General features: G+C 38.9%; 1 pseudogene; it reads left to right on the forward strand.

Annotated features, from left to right (window-relative positions):
- LOC107661148 (disrupted in renal carcinoma protein 2 homolog) overlaps positions 1-15,200 on the forward strand; it is a 44,865-nt pseudogene that overhangs the window by 18,879 nt on the left and 10,786 nt on the right.

The following is a 15,200-nucleotide window of genomic DNA, read 5'->3' on the forward strand; positions in this document are numbered from 1 at the left end:
GCAAGTTTTTTGGGCAGTGTAGAGTAGGGCTTGTTGTTTGTCATTTCTCCGATCACAAATGCAGACATGGTTTTATGTTTACGCCGCGCGATGCAATGCAACGCAATGTGTAAAAAGACAGTATAAGTCATTATAAGCCGTAATTATGTCCCCACTGGATGCAACAAATGCCTTGTTTATAATGAGTTTTAATGTTTTTGTCTCGTCGCTCTGGCTGGGACAAGGCATCACAATATGACAAGGGGCGTAACATTTCCGTCACACACTTGAGGTATTCGGCCAATCACAACGCACTGGATAGCTGGCCAATCAGAGCACACCTCGCTTTTCAGACCGATGAGCTTTGTAAAAATCGACGCGTTTCAGAAAGGCGGGGCATAGAGGAGAAACAATAATGTACAGTATGTGGAAAATAATGTGTTTTTTGAACCTTAAACTGCATAAACACATTTCATTACACCAAATACACAAAATAATGTTCTTTTTAGCAACATCATATGACCCCTTTAAATGTTTTTGATTTTGTTTTTTAGTGGCACATTTCCTTTTTGGTGCTTGAATCACTAACTGTTGAATAGAAAAGAGCAATTCTGCTAAATATCTGCTTTTGTGTTCTACTGAAGACACATTATCCATCTGATTAATCAAACTGATTCGGAACGGCATAGGAATGAATAGATGATAACAAAGATCTCCTGTCCCTTTAAATTCAAGTGCAAGGATTGAAATCAAACCTTGAAAAGACTCGAGCACAACACATATTCTAGTTAAAAAATAAATTTATAATGAGAAGATCAGTGTTCTTCATTGGCATTCACAAGAGATTTTGTATTGGGTACATCTGCACATGGACACAACAATGGACATCTGTTATTTTAGGCCTTTTGTAACTTCCACATTCTGTTTCCCTGATCTCAGTACAGTCTCTGAAATTTTATCATTGCTTTTACAAAAGAGAATCTTAATGAACAGGGTCTTGTCATTTTGCCACTCACCATATGCTGCGGTTGTCATTTAATACACATCAAAGAAGAGATCTTCTCTCTGCAGATTAATTACCAAGCCTTATGATGGCACATGCTGACCATCCTTAATAAATAGAACATCTTGATCTGTACATTTAATAACCAAGTGAAGTCCACAAAGGCCAGTGTGACCACAGTGGCACATTTTTACAGCTAGTCAGAATTCTCTTGATGTAGTCTCACCTGCAACGCTTGGGGTAGTTGCGATATTCACAGATCAAAGGAAGCCAGCCCTGCTTTGAATGCATTCTCGCATCAACACTAGAGGAATTGGCTGAAATCTGTGGACTGGAAAAGACTGTTGGGCTTCCGCTATTGTAGAGAGTCTGCAGTTCGACCCCCTCCGAGGAACGCCAGAACTTTCCCACTCACAGCAGAGCTGAAAGCAAAAAGAAGAACACAAATGAATGGACGAAGTCACCCCATTGGGACTGTAATGCTGTCTGGAGTCCCACCGATAGGCAGAGTTCCAGTAGCCGTCTCACATTTGTATCTCAATGGAGCAGTGGTTTGGTAGAGCTTTGTAAAACAGCTAGCCTCCAGGGACAGTACATTGGATACGGACTGGGGTCGTGTGATCATGATTGCATGTCACCACCAGTCTCTGAACTTCCAAGTCCTTGGCTCACCTGACTTGGTGAAACTTCAAAGTTTTTGAGCCTGATTTGTTTGTCACAGAGAGCATCATTATGTCATTGTTCCTTTACAGGAACCGTCATCCAGTGTTTGATTACTGTGCTAACAGTGATGATTGAATAGTATTAGTATTGATGGCCTCTGTGTTAAAAATGGCCATGGATTGCAAAATCCTCATCTTGGGGTATTAGATCCCAACAGGGCCTGCCAAGGACAAATGGCACTTAGCTGATTATTGTTCTGGTTTGATGGCTCCTCCAACTTTGTCAAAAGAAGGGAAAAAAGGCTTTCTAATATCCCATAATCTAAATAAGCTCTTGGTGGGGAAAAAAGTGCATAGATATCGATCTCCCCCAGCTGTGAGGTTAATGAAATGGGTACAATTTGTAGAAAGGGTCCTCCATCAACACCTTCTTTTGCTTTTGTCCTCTTCAAGGCCGCTGTAAAACCCACTGAAAGAATGCTTGGCTTTCACACTTTCCTGTTAATAGACTGGATGTAGATGGTAGAAGTTCCTTCACACCCAGTGATTTATACTTGGAGGTAATTATGAGTAGCGTGATATCAAATTTTCTACAAGAAACTATGGGTGCATTAATTTGACATCCCATTCATTTGTGAACTTACAATTTGCATCTTTACCTCCTTTCTTTGTCACTTTTTTTAAGCTGATTTTTAAAAGCAGCCTTTTTAAAGCAGCTCGCAGTATCTCAGTAGAACTGCAATTGACAGTGCAAGAACTGATTTTGTGTGAAGTGTTCAAATCTAAAGCATCAAAAACTTTATTAAAGGGGTCATATGATGCGATTTAAATTTTTCCTTTCTCTTTGGAGTGTTACAAGCTCCTGGTGCATAAAGAAGATCTGTAAAGTTGCAAAGACTAAAGTCTCAAATCCAAAGAGATATTCTTTATAAAAGTGAAGAGTCAACCACGCCTACCTAAAACGGCTCATTCTAACACACAAAATAATGTTCTTTTTAGCAACATCATATGACCCCTTTAAAACATTGAAGTTATTCCTGAATTTGAAATGAGATTGCAAACAAAATGGATAATTGAATTTACATATGCAATTTTGAAAGGAAGTGGAATTGAAACTGAATTGAGCTGAACAAAATGTATTTTATACTTCCTGTAGTTCCAATTTAAGTTCCAGTTCAGCCTCCTGTGGGGTGCAACAAATTCAATTAAAATCATTCATTTAAAAAAACAATTCCTAAAATCTCAATTTTGCACAAACCTGGAAAAGCTGTTTGTGGAGTTGCATCATCATGCCTTTATCAGAACCAATGTGCAGCATTTGATTACTACGGTAACAGTGATGATAGAATAGTATTAGTATTGATGGACTTGGAGTTAAAAATGGCAGAATCTTGCAGAATCTTGAGGCATTAGATTCCAACACAGCCGACAAAGGACAAATGGCACTTAGCTGATGATCCTTTTGGCTTGATGGCTCCCCCAAAATCTGGGGCAGGAGGAGGGTGGTGCAATCAAACTTTTTTTTTTTTTTCAATCAAATCAAATGTGAGAACAGTTTAAAGACTTAAATATTAAGTACCAAACTGCAACAAGTAAATTCCATACAGCATATTGCTTCAAAAGTTAAACAAAGTGTCTTTGGAGAGCCCTTGTGTTTGGTTTCAGATGCTTTGTTGTTTTATGGGGTGGACGTTTCCTCTTGGGTAAGTTCGGGAGACACTGTTTGGGACACTTGAGGGAAAATAGGTAGAGAAATGGGTGAGCAGGATGGGTGATTGTAATTGGGTTGGGATTGATTGGAGGCCTGCCAGAAGCCACACATAAAGACCGAACTTTGTTGTTGCTTAGCTTCAAGAAGGATTTGTTGGCAAATAATGCTTGTTAGAGAGTCTCGTAGATAATGTTATTAAAGAGTAAAAGTATTTCAGCTGTGCCCTACAGATATAGGATTTATTTTAAAAAAAATGCAGATACTGATATTATGCATGGCTTTGCCCAGTGGGTCAGTTAGATTTAATTAGATGTTCAGAACAATTCCTACTTGGCTAAACTCTTGATATCAAGGTCTATAGTACCTGAAGAAAGCTGTCGGTTAGCATTGCATAGTCTTATATTCGCAAAGGCATTTGCTGCAGGACATCAATAATTACAAATATCCCCTAATAATTTTTTTCATTATATTTTTTTACTTAGTCAATATTTTATCATGTCATGTTCATTAATTTAGTCAGTTTTACTCTGACTAAAATGGCAAGTGGATTAGCATGTACATTTCAAGTTCAGTGGTGCATTTACGTCATTTTATTGTAATATTAATAAAGTTGTAATATTACATTGACCACTTGCTTGATAATGTGCAGTGTCCTATTAAGAATCATATTTGGTTGAGGAAGCTAAGCGCCGCTTCTGGGCATGTCTTTATCCTAGCATTATGCTTGCCTGATATCTGCTTCTGCTATCAGTTTTGTGTATTTTCTGTATTCATGAGACTTTTATCTGTCTGTCACTGGGCTGCAAGGTAGGATAAATGTTTGGTGACAGGCTGCAAGGTATAGGAAAGAAAATCTACAATCTTTGACTCTTTGCGAGATGCACAAGCTTTAATGTTCAGCTTTATGACAGCTCTGAAAGATCTGTTACTCTTTCAAAAATGGGCGTCATACAAAGTCAGAATGCAGCCTAGTGCCTTAAAGTGCTTTCATAGTGTTCTATTGCTAAAAGTTTTCATCAGTCCTCATCTTTGCTTTTGCTTTTTCAGCAACATGCGTTTCCTGATGATAGCACTTGCCTACTCCGTGCCCACGGGGGTTGTTGCCGGCTGGGCTGGTGTGTTGGACATGATTTTAACACCTGCTAAAGTCAGCCAGGTAAGACATATTCCATGTTCCATGCTGGGCCCATTTAGATGATTTATTATAAGTAATTAAAAAGGTTTTCAGGAAAAGAATGATGTCTAGTTTATGCTTTGATGGTTAAATGTTTAATAAAACAATTGGATGTTATGAATTAATCCAAATATTGAAAGACCTGATTACTTTCACCCGTTCCCGTGTGTTTCAGTATGCTGTGTCTTAAGTGAGCTGCATTTATCAGATGTACAAATCATTTGCACCTTCTATGAGTTTAATTATGATTCAAATGAAATGTAATTTCCCTGGATTAAATGGTTATTGACTCAAAATTAACCCTGGGAGTACAAACACACATTGAAGTATTGACTGGAAACTCTGACCGAAAAACGGTTTGCCTTTCTATACTTTCTCATTAAAAAACTGGCAGGCCTGAACGGGTGGACTTTGAACTTCAAAACAAGCTGTTAAAAACATCTAATTATAGTTTTGAAAATCCAGAGCTATCCATATGAAGATAGCCCTCTCCATCCATTCCCTCTCCAGACAGAGCTCATCAGAATCTAATCAAACATACATGCTCAAGACGCTTTTATTTGCATACTCACAAAAGTACTCCATCTTTGATGGGCCATCCACAGTTTAATGAGATGAGCTCTCCAGCTCAGAGTTTCTGATTCTCCCCAGCCTCCTCACATTTGCATCTGAAATGTGAGAGTTATGGGCAAAGCAATCATGTAACATTCTGGGCCCAGCTGAATTACTGGCTTGCGGAGACAAAGATGATGTTTTCATGTCTTGCAGTTTATTTTCCAGGTAAACTAGGTGGTCTTTGAACTGTTATTGGAAAGAAAACCATGCAAGTCGAAAATAGAAGGCCTTGTTCCTTTTTCCACAATATGTATCTGCTCCCAAAGCCATTGTGAGGCTAATTTGAATTTTCCGTCTTCTCATTCAAGTCTCCGTTCTTTTTTTAACAATTGAAAGCGTACGCCGCAAGCATTTCCTTCTCCTATTTTAATATTTCACTATTGTTGAGAAGGTCTTTTTTCCTAGTCATTTAAATTTGGTTGAAGAGAAATAAGTGTTATCAGACAAACTGAAATTATGTATAGATTTCTAGGAGCCCATTGTAAAAAGTGCTCACAAAACAGCAGCTTATTGATATTCCTCAAACATTCTGGTTAGGGATTTGTTCCAAACCTCAGACTCTAAGTATTAAACGTAAACATTTAATTCAGCCTGGACCACTTTTGAAACCTGACATTGAAAAAACTAATTTATGATTACTGCAGAACTCAGAAACATTAGCTTTGCTTGTAACACTATATGTAAACTATTTACAGTATATACGACCTTATTGTGAACTAACATTCATTCTAATGTTCATTGTTTTTTCTTGATACCTAATCCATTGACCAGTGGGACTTTTTGTAAAGTGTTAGCAATTTACTTTACTCTGAATGATGTCTCTGTTGATTTTGATGGAAAGCAATGAAAAGCATCCAGTTGTCGTATGAAATGTATTTTGCAAATGAGGTTAGAAGCATTAGGAAGTTTATATTCTGAAGCTGATATTTAAGTTATTGCGTTTTGATCAGTATCAGAAGTCAACAACAAATACGTTTCCACATTCGCACACAGTAATTTGCAAATGGAACGGTAGAACCCTGAGGCAGTAAGCATGTAGAGTTGTACAACAATAATTAGAATCATTTAAGTGTATGGTCCTCCGCTACATTAATCAGCCTTGTCTAATTGCTTCGTGTGAATGGCCATTAAGCCTGCGTACAATGGCTGCGCACTGATTAGACAGACATCTTTTGCCCTTGGAAAGTCGTTATCAAACTGAAGGTGCTTTGCTGGCTTTGAGAAACATTACAAATGACTGTTTTATCAGAGTTGCCTCAAACTGCTCAAAACTAGGGCTTGGTTTTGTGGTGTGTGTGTGTGTGTGTGTGTGTGTGTGTGTGTGTGTGTGGAACTCTTTCGCCCTGATTAAAACAATAGTTGTAGCAGTGTGGTTTTCTTTAAAACCCATTTCAGTGAGTGATGCCATGTTTTTTGCCCGTGAGGTTTCCAGTGTAAACATGTTAGTGAGCTAAGAGCATCAAGCAAGGAGGTCTAGAATACCTGGAAAAAGTGTTAGCATTCCCAGACTAATGTGATTTGTTTGATATTATTTTATACTGACACCATATAATGTATGATGTTTTTGTTTGTTTTGCCGGATTTAGCACTGTGCCTAGTTGGGCCTTGTCACCCCTAAGTTTTCTGTTGAATCTGTTTATAATTTAGTTGTTTTTTTTATTGATTCAGTGTTATTATTAGCCTACTGGAACTCAAGTGATGACCAAAACATTTCCTAAACTGCATAGAATTGTAACATCATTTTAATAGAGGTATCCACCGTATCATCCTTCTCCTTGTCCCAAATCCTAACAATTCAAGTGCACTATGCCGCATGACAGAAAATTTTGAATTTGGAATAATGGTTTGGACACACATGAGTTACACTTTTTGCCAAAAGAAATAGCATAGGTAATGATATCTCTTTCATTTCCTGGGGGAAATAACAGCGTTACAGCAGTAGACATAAATCACAGAATAGAAATAGCAATTAATACATCCAGGGGTGCCGGATCCAGAGGGCCAAACCTCTCTGCCACCCCCCACTCCCCCAAACTTGTAACGCACATCACCATCGGCTGATATTAAATGATGTAGTCTACCTTTGTTGGCTCGCATTAAAAGCACATGATATATTACATTCTGATTATATGCTATCATTTACTGTAGTTTTAGCACTTGATGCTTATTTCAAATAGATAAAGATGTCTTTTACCCCTGCGGTAGAACATTTCATCAGCACATGTATCCTCAGACCATATAAATTCTCAGAGCAGCGGCACCTTACTGCCGCTTATTAAAAATGTGCTTGTCCAAAGTGTATAATACATTGACAGTATTAAGTAGGTGGTGAAATCTGAAAATGTGCAGTGCTGAATCTCCACACATAGTAAAATAAACATTACATTTGAGTTTGTATATTCTAGTAGGATGAACCTGTCAAATGTCACGTGTCACACAAATCACACTTTACGAGACTGAACTTCCATTTATGTAAAGAAATACTCAATCAGTGCGTTATTGAGATTTTTAAAGGGATGGAATGAATTTTAAATGATTTTTGATTGTGTCTTGATGTTAAAGTAATATTTCATCTCATCTCAGTGGTGAGCTCTACTATATCCCAAAACAACATGGAATTTGTATATTACAGTTTTTTTCAATTGTTTACACGCAATTTTGAAAACCGGGTTATTTTTTTCACAATATAAGCACAATTATCCAAACACCACACTCAATTTGCATAATTCCTAGATTGTTTGCAAAATGACACACTTCAGTCAAAACATACACCCTTCAGTCAAAACATACACATATTTGTGAAAATGCTATTAGTTTTCATTTAACCAACACAGTCCTCAATGATCAGACACTATTGCAGCCAGTTTCACACTGCTGTGATAAATAAAAAACACATTTGTACAAAAACTAATTTTAGGAAATAGCATGTGCTAGATTTTTGGCCACACATTGTTATGTAAGGGATAATTTAGATGGAAAAAAAAAAGAAAAGGAAAAGTGACAAACCCACAACATTCTTCATGATTAGTTTGAGATATAGGGAGAATGTACACAAATTGGCCTACTATAAAATTACCAAGCACTGCACAACACTGATGCTGCAGACTGAATATTTCAAGTATTTATTTCAATACTTACAGTATTTCTTACCATAATCAGTTACAGTAATCAACCAACAATGAAACAAATAAAATCTGTAGACAAATAAAAATTACTGCATGAAGTACATACAAGAAGAAAAACTACTGTAAAAGCAACAAGAATACTGTAACTATTCATCATCTCTCCGTCTGGCTGGATCAGGCCATAAGATTTCATCCACATCACAGGCTATGTCTTCATTGGCAAGGCACCGTTGGAAGAATCGCCTCGTGTGACTTTTTAGCAGCATCATATGACCCCTTTAAGCACCAAATCAGAATGATTTCTGAAGGATCATGCTGAAGGCTGAGAATTCAGCTTTGCCATCACACAGGAATAAATTACATTTAAAAATATATTAAAATAGAATTGATTTAAATAGAATACTGTTTTAGTACATCATTTTTATTGTGTTTTTCATCAGATAAATGCAGCCTTTGTGAGCACAAGAGACTTCTTTCATAAACATTAAAAAAAACCTACCAACCCCAAAACTTTTGAACAGTTGTGTGTGTTGCTGATTGTTAGAAACTGATTCTAAGTCTAAATAACATTTTATTTAGTCCTCATAGAGTAACTTGTTTTGTTCTTCCTGGTCTTATCAGTACTGTGGTTGACCTCAGCCATGCCTGATATAGACCATCTGTTTTATGAAGTCTGCTGTTGAACCAGACTGTTCATCAAAGACATGTTCGTGGACAGCATGATGTCTGGTAGATTATTCTTCTCTCTGATCGACACTGCAGACGCCCCTGGCTCACTATCCATCTAGCTGCTCCACAAGTGATGTCCAGCATTACAAGCAGCGAATAACCCCAGCTGATTGCACCTTTCTCTCACAGGTGGACGCTGGCTGGATCGGGTTCTGGTCCATAGTTGGAGGCTGTGTGTTTGGTGTGGCCATGGCGAGGTGAGTAATAGTCCCATGCATGAGAAATGATGGTGGTGGGGTTGTTATACATTAGCATTTGTTAGCATTTACTTTACATGTATGTATGTACAGTAACATGAAAACCAGCAGACGCTTAAACACTAGTCACACATCAGCATTCCTTCCTTCTCAAAGAAACCAGGGCTGAGTTTTACTAACTTAGTGAGGTTGAATAGTGAGGGCTTTTAAGGGACTGAATTTAGAGATTTTGTTAACTTCTTTGGGAGCAATTTATCATGCTGACAGCATGTTGTATCTGTTGGGACTGTCAGCATGCTAAATCTCTCTCTTTAAAGCACCGCAGTTACAGCCATCAAAGCATCACTTTTCTAACAAATTGATTACCTTCAACAAAAGGAAACAACAAAAGTATCGTTGAACTCCAAGTATATTTTAATTGTTGACCTACATCCATGCTTGTATCTTTGGCCATTGTGTTGTGTCTCAGTGGGTTCAATGGGTGTTAATAAGTTTTAAACTTAAAAAAAAGCATCTCAAGGTCACTGTGTTCTGTTTTGCACTCTATCCAGCCGTTTTACAACACAAGCAGAATTCCTGCATGAACACACCTTACACACCAAACGACATCAAAGACCTAATGGCAACGAGAGCCGACTGTGGTGTCGCCTCACGTTACCTGAATCTGGGCAAGAAAGTTGCGCTTGAACAAACTGAAAAGTCTACAGCCAACAACCAACTAGCACATACATTCTGTGCATACATGAGAAGAATTAACTCTCCATAACTCTCCAATCTCCTTCACCACAGATGGATTCTGTGAAAATCATTACAGATGAGATGCAGATAAAAAAATGAGAAGAGCCTTCTCTGTGTGCCCTCTTGACTTTGTCATTTGCTTAGTGCACTTGTTCACTAAGCTAAACAGCCAATCAGAGTGATCTGTCTCACGATGGACTTCCACATGCTCAATCGGCCAAAAAGTCGCAGACCGACTAGTGCCAATGGTGAAAACACACCACAAAAACTAGGCCGAAGGACACTCATTGAAAACATTAAGATAAGTGTCTAATCCGTGTCTGGAAGACACGACCCCAGTCCAGTGCAATTATGCAAGGCTAACTAGAGACTAACTAGTCATTCAGGCAGCACTCTGACTAGTCAAATTTTAAAAATATGTAGTTTTGCACTTGCCTGAGCTGTCACCCTACTGTTATAAATAAGTCTCCCACACTTTTTTTGGGAGATAATGATTATATTTTTTTGTTTTATTTTGTTTGACAGTGGCGCTCAGGAAAAAAAAATGTAGACAGCTGGTAAAGTTATTACTTTTTTGAGACCAGCACTGGATCGCTATAGGAATGGGCTGAAGGGTGGGTGGCCATCCTACAGTGGCTACCAACTTCCACTTAACAGCAAATCAATTAGGGCAAACGTCACATAAAATAATGCATATTATTGATATAACCCATGCCAGGCACAGTTTGTATACCAAGCCACTGACAGAAAGAAAAACGTCCTGAGGAGAGAAGATATGAACTACAGAATCATTTTTTATTTTATTTTTTTGACAAAAATATATATATATATATATATTTATACTTGTCACAACAATGTTTTAGCCCTAATTATTAAAGTTTCATGACAAAAATGCTAGAATGCTGATGGTACTAGAAACTTTCTAAAGGTTTTTTTTTTTAGTTTTTAAATGGTCTCATATGAGTGTATCCGTGGCAACTAGGCATATAAACCAGTGTCAAACTTGTCATACTTTTCAGGCCGTTTCTACGCTCCTGCTGGAAAGACATTTATTTTGTCTCTGTTAAGCCACTTTTTTTTTTCTGGCTGTTACGAATGGATTCGTGTGTTGCTAGGGAAACGGCATATCACTCGTTCGTGTGCGCGTGCATGGGTCTTCCCCTGTGTTTCTCTGTCTCTCCCTCTTTCGCTCTAATTGATTACAGGTGGAGCTGATTAGGAGGACTGAATTGGTTGGAGACAGGAAGGATTGCCGCAGTACTTAAGCCATCCGGTGGAAGGAATCGTTGGCTCCCCGCTCTCTTGGTGGCTACTGTTGTACCCGCTGTGTGACGTGTGTTGGCGAAAGGATCGCTAATTTAGACATTTGTTGTCAATCATTGAATTATGTAACAGTTTAGTTGTGTTTGATATTTGTTACGTTTGGTCGCTTACTTCCTGGACCTTGTTAAGTGGAGTTTGGTAGGGAGGTGGGTGCCTGTTTGTTTTGTTCGTTTTCTCCTGTTTATGTTAGCAGGGAGGTAAGAACTTGTATTTTATTTATCTGATTTCTAGGTTAGTTTGTTTAGTAGTAGTTTTGTTTATTGTAATTTACTTTGGCAAATTGCCCCTCCCGAAGTTTATGATGTTCCTTTGTTTCTTTTGTTAATAAACTGACTTTTATTTGCACTTTAAGTGTTCTGTGGTTGGCAAATTTAAGAATGAGAGCGGGGACCCCAGGGATCTTTCTTAGATGGATCCCTGTTAACTGTTATGGACCAGTTTATTTCTCTTTGAGTAGGGATTTAACTCGTTGTTCGTAACACTGGCTGTTTTGGAGTCTCCCAGATCCCAAAGCTAATTTATTCTCTTCCTGCTAATTTATTAAAATCAGCTTTTGTTATGAACAGTGGGTGAAAATGCTAATGAAATGGTCACGTCGCACAGACTAAGACACTGGAATAGAGAAGAGAGAAAGAGCAAACTATTGTCTGCAAAAAGCAAGAGATTTGTCTGTCCCTGATGACTAAATGTTTGCAGAAGGGCCCCAATCAGCACATCCAGACAGGTTCTGCATTTTGAAAACCTTTTAATTAGGCAAACTCTGCATTTAATCAATTGTCACATTGCTGCATTGGATTTTGGGTTGGTACCAGCATTGCCGTTAAAATGGGGAGGGACAAAGATGGTTAAAACATCGATGAAGACCTGTGATCTGCCTTAGTTGTGTGTGTTAATCAAATTAGTTGTGAGCTACAAGCCAAATGGGGATTCATAAAGCTGATTAAAGAATGCACATCCCGCCGGTTGCTTTGGCACTTTTACGTTTTTTTTGCTTTTTTCTCACTTTGGCTGTTCATTTGGGACAGGTTGCAGAGAGAAGCAACAGATGCCCTACTAAGTCTTCACGGCAGCCTGGTCCTATTAGTGGTTGTTTGGCGAGTGATCTCTCGTTAATGGGCCCCTGTGAGTTACGGGGTCCAGCACCCTCCCTGTGCCATGAATCGTGCAGCAAATGCGTTAACATGAGTTATTATATGCCACCAGCTCTCCGCCGCAGAGCTCAGCCCTTTGGGTCAAGTCCATGCTTTAGAAAAAATGGCTGCATTAAAATTGAGCTGCAGGGGCAATAGCTGCACATTCTAATTGATGCGATTCTGGAGGCAGATATAATCGCTACAAGCCCTCATCAAAGACTCGTCCTCGTTCACCGTTATGGTGGAGTTATAGTAGACGGGTGAATCATAAGAGGCTGTCTCCGCAGGTCAATTAACGGTTTGTGGTGTGAGGAATGCTGAGCAGTTTGGCAAACACTGGGATGCCTGACAAACCACCAGACTTTAATTGTCAGACAGCAGTCGGGTGGTAGGGGTGACATTGCTTTTTGATTGAGGAAGGTGGCGGCATTGTGGGGTCGAGAAAGTGAGATCGACAACCGATTAAAGTTAATGCTTAAAATTTAAAGGAGTAGTTCACCCAAAAATGACAATTCTGTTGTTACATGTTGTTCCAACATATGACATGTATTCCAATTCATATGACTTTTTTCATGGAACACAAAAGAGGAAATTTTGAAGAATGTCCTGACCGCTCTTTTCTGTATAATGAATGCGAATGGAGATCCATGCTGTCAAACTCTCAAAATAACCAAAAAACACGCCCATACTGCTGATTGGCTACAAGTTTGTTTTGCTAGTCGGCCCAAATAAGTTTTCTAAAGCATTTTTGACAAATTGCTTACCCCACCTTTAATAGTTTTAGAACACTTGAAATGTAACTTTTAAGACTTATGGGTCATTTTTATGGTACTTTAATGTTGCTTTTTGTCGTTTTTGAAGTATGACTTCCTCTGGTCACCATTCACTTTCACGAGCTGCGTAAGCAACCTGATAAACTTCTCCATTAATGTTCACCAAATATAGAACCTCACAAACATGAGGGTGAGTAAATGATGACAGAACTTTCATTTTGAGGTGAATAATTACTTTAAAAGGCATTAAAAGCCCATAAGCCATCATTAAAAGTCTTGCAACCTTGACACAACAAATAACAGCTAACAAAACACTCCTCCATAAAGTGTTTTTTTATGATGGCTTTCATGTCTGTTGTGAAGAAAGGTGATGAAGAACATGCCCTAAAGATATTGCTATGTATCTACGTCACGTTAGAGGTGCTAAAATGTGGCTGATGCGTGATGAGAGGAAATGGTGTGGAGAACTTTGTCAGAAATGATAACATTAGTGCGGATCAAATATACAAGTCTATGTGAGGATTTGTTTTGAGTCATCTCCAGTAGGCAAGTCTTTGAAGGACAAGATTTTCCATATGCGTCTGGTCTCTTGCGTGGGTGCCGAAAATAACATCTGTGAAAAAGTTACACCTGCGCCTGCCTGTAATTTGTTTCCTCTGTAATTTTTTTTTTTCATCTTGTTCTGGCACCTTTGAGCTATGACTCGAGACTTAAGTTTCTCTCATCTCCTCCTTTCTTTTGTTTTCTGTTTTTGCCCTCAGGTTTGCTGACTATATTCGTGGAATGCTGAAGCTGATTTTGGTGCTGATGTTTGCCGGAGCATCCTTGGCGGCCACCTGGTTCACTCTCACCTGCCTGACCAGGCTTACTCACCTGCCCTCCACTAAAGGTATACTTTGCTGAAAAGGACAGTATGTTCTGCCTTGTGCACATCCACAAAACTGTCGCCCCGCAGGGAGTCTGGTCGGTGAACTCCAGCATAGGCAAGCTGCAATTGAATCGGTGGGAGGGAGCCAGAGGAACTCATTAAGTCCAGATCAGTGAAGGGTAAAGGGAGTGGGGCTCTAGAGAAGCCAGCCTGAAACAAACATATGCCCTATAGATCAGCCAGCTCAAATATTACCATCTATTATCATTTTATGGTTGGCACCTGACTTTTTTTATCTGTTGTCTCCCAGAATTCCTGGCAGACAGAGCTCATAGACTCATGGGCCATCACTCCATCTTGCAAGATTTTATCGCACTCACGTGTCCCATTGCCATTCGTGGCTTCCCATGCCTCTTATGATTCACATCTCTCGCTAATGAACACAAGGCTATGTTGTGCAACATCAATTCATCAGAATCTATTCTAGCTGGAATCGTAATGCAGGGAATAATTTACAGTGGACCTTCGCCTACCATGTTCGTGTAATTTAACAGTACCATTGTCATTTCCTTTCACTTATACCATAGTTACCACATGGATACCAGTACTTCCTTACATCCAGCATATCAAATTAACACCCACCACGAGCCAAATGTAGGTATTTTTTTGCACAGTGATGGGGTAATATTGCTTTTTCTTCCAGTCACTGCGACCTGTAAGATTTCTCTGAATGACATTCGACAAGATATGCAGTTGTTGCTTAGAAGCAACAATGCACGCTTGAATAAACCCATTTGATTGAAAATGTAACCGCAGCGCAAGCGCTCATAGAACATGCATGTAAAGAGTAGGGATGTTCATTTCGGTTATTTTTCCTAACCGACAACCGACGCTCGTTAACCAATTGTTAACCGTTAACCGACAAGATTATTTTAAATTAGAATTGAATTAAATTAGAAAGGATAAGTGTCTGTGACCCATTAAAAAATACTAACATTTGTTTTCCGGGGATTAATTTTACATGTGCAAAAAGCAAACAACAGAACATGAGGATTCACATGGTCTTCATATCACATCACGCACCTGCAGCGCTTCTGCCAGCGGAGAAAAACATAATAAAGCTAGGCGTTGCTTCCACTGTTAGAAGGAAAAAACTCAAGTGATTGCGCC

This window comes from Sinocyclocheilus anshuiensis, unplaced genomic scaffold (assembly GCF_001515605.1).
Source record: "Sinocyclocheilus anshuiensis isolate Anshui unplaced genomic scaffold, SAMN03320099.WGS_v1.1 scaffold2056, whole genome shotgun sequence".
Taxonomy (NCBI): domain Eukaryota; kingdom Metazoa; phylum Chordata; class Actinopteri; order Cypriniformes; family Cyprinidae; genus Sinocyclocheilus; species Sinocyclocheilus anshuiensis.